At 50.4% G+C, this 2,480-nt stretch overlaps 1 long non-coding RNA gene across 1 annotated transcript; it reads left to right on the top strand.

Annotated features, from left to right (window-relative positions):
• The first annotated feature begins 604 nt into the window (after window positions 1–604).
• Window positions 605–1,944, top strand: LOC306814101. Its single transcript, XR_013777092.1, has 3 exons — window positions 605–1,201; window positions 1,381–1,643; window positions 1,686–1,944. It is a non-coding gene; the product is annotated as an uncharacterized lncRNA (long non-coding RNA).
• Window positions 1,945–2,480: the final 536 nt, after the last annotated feature.

Genomic DNA, 2,480 nt, shown 5'->3' with positions numbered 1-2,480 from the left:
AGAAATTTCAGGCAGGAAATTCTGCAGTGTACTTCAGGTAACCCTTAACAGGTTTATTAAACTGTATTTAGAAAAATGTTTCTTGTCAACAGCATAGTGAGAGGGGCGGGGCGCCAGGAAGAATGCTTCATTTAACAGCACTTTGTGAAAGCTCTGAATAGGATCAGGACAGGAACTGGGCTGGGATTCAGCTGTGCCCCACAATTGTGGGAGCCATTGCTGTGAAGGGAGCTGAGAGAAGGTGCTACACCAGAGCTGACCAAGGGTGGCTTCTCCCCACACCATCAGCAACCACCCAGCATATGCTGCTGCTGGTTTGGCTTTTGGTCATGGACAGGCTGGGGGCGATCCTGTCCTGCTGCCCTTGCCAGAGGGCTTCTGGTTGTCCTGGGCCCTTGGTGGCCCATTTCATTTGATATTTAGTGTTGGGCTTGGCTCAGCTGTATTTGATGAACATGCCCTGTGGCATGTTTAGGCTGGGATGGGGTTTGTGACGTGCCTGACTTGCCTGACGCAGTGATGTTTATCAGGATGTGCAGAGCAGTCTGTGGCTCCCCAGTCCTGCTCTGGGGCAGGGCGAGGGTGGCCGGGTGAAGGTGCTGGGCTAGGCCAGGCCCTGGGTGGGTACAGCCCGCCCTCAGCCCCAGTATTGTTTGGTGGCTGGTTCCCAAAATGGCCCTCACTGGGCAGAGGGTTTGCAGCAATCTCTGCCTCCTCCTCTGCTCTTCTGGGTGGAAATGTGCATTTGTTGGGCTGAGTCCTGATCCTTCCCATTGTCATTTCTCCCTCCCCTCCCCTTCCTCTGCACAGCACTGGGCAGTCTGTGCCCAAAGCGAGGGGCAGCAGTGAGGGAAGGGTTGCCCCTGCCTGGGAGGGGGACAGGCATCTCCTGTGGGTTATGTGGGGCTGTGCTGTGCACTATGGGGATGCTGACTGACCCCCTTTGTGCAGAGACAGAGGAGATGCTGCTGCACCACGTCCCCTGGAGACCTCCTGCCTCATTTCTGCTCTCAGGGATGGGACTGAGAGACACCTCCACACAGAGAGTGGCACTTGGCATGGCTTCAACCCCCAGTGGAAGAGGCTGGGCTCCCCGCTGCTCAGAGTTCCTGATTAGGGACATACACGCCTGCGCCTGGCTTGGAATCCAGGGTGCACTAATTCTGGATCCAGCCACAAGATGTTCCTGCTGCAGCTGCAGGTAAGCTCAGCTCTCCCTCAGGGACACCTGTGCCTGTTACAGCTCCAGCTGATGAACCCTCTGCACAAGAGCTGTTCCTGGTTCTCACAGCTCCTGCTCCTGGCCCCCCTGCTCACTTACTACTCAGGATATTTGAGGGCCCAGGTGATTTCTATTCCTTCTGCTTGTTTCACTTGCAGGTGTTTCCCAGTCCAGCTTGCTGAACCTCCAGCTCTGACTATGGCATGTTCTTCATTCCAGCTGTGGCTCTGAGATGCTCCAGTTGATGGCTGCTCCAGTTCCTTCCAACTCTGGCTTAATAACTTGTGTCTTATGTAGTCTGTGTCTTTGTTCTGTTGTTTGTGTCCATTGTCTTCTGTGTTACCTTTGTCACATCTTGATGCTTTATCAGCATCATTTCAGGCCATATTGGCCGTACTATACTCGTGTACTTTCCTGCATTGTGCTTATTCCAGCATCTTTACCTTTTTACTTTTTGAGACAGAAAAAAGTACACAAGATGTTCTCATCCATCTTCCTTCTCAGCTTTGGTAGTGCCTTCTTTTCACGTGCCATTCTCTTGGCCTTCTATAGAGAGTGTGTTAGACCCTCCTTATGTGCCCTCAGTAGTTCCGTAGGTTTTATCTTTTCAAAGAGTATTGGGCTTGAGGCTTTATCCTCCAGAGAGTTATCTCCAGTCCTCACTTATATTGTATGTACCTACCTTGGCTTATACTGTATGTACCTCTACTGTATGTACCTCTCTTGGCTTATACTGTATGTACCTATAGTGTGCCACTTACGCTCGGAGCTGCCCTAGCACATGGTCACGGTTAGGTAGAACAGTTAAAAAACTTTACTGTTCATCTCTTTTCTATGGGGTTTTGGGTAGAAAACGTGTGGGGATAACTCCTAGCTGTCAGGTAACCACTTGTTGACTACCTCCTGTTGTCTCGCAGATCCCTGAGGCATATTCCTATCTCCGAAGTCACCAATGCTACAGATTTTCCTGGAATCTGCCATTCAATGTTTAAGAGCAGCAGCCAGAAGATGTGTTGAAGCATCCTCTTCAGTGTAGTGTTTCAAGTAAGGGTTGCAGTCAGCGTGTAAACTGAAGAGTGTGTGACAGTGAGAGTGTGTGACTGTGTCTGTCTGTGAGAGTTTTTTGTCCGTCTGTGACTGCTTGTGTCTGCCTGAGCAAGTGTGTGTGGTGACTGGTTCTAACCTTGTGTGTATGATTTTTACCTTCCCGGTTTTTCAACTCATTTTTAGATTTAGAATAAAAAGTCCCCAGGTGGGA

This window comes from Erithacus rubecula (assembly GCF_903797595.1).
Source record: "Erithacus rubecula genome assembly, contig: SUPER_W_unloc_4, whole genome shotgun sequence".
NCBI lineage: Eukaryota > Metazoa > Chordata > Aves > Passeriformes > Muscicapidae > Erithacus > Erithacus rubecula.
Note: the sequence above shows the minus strand (reverse complement) of the source record. Positions and strands in the feature narration are given on the sequence as shown.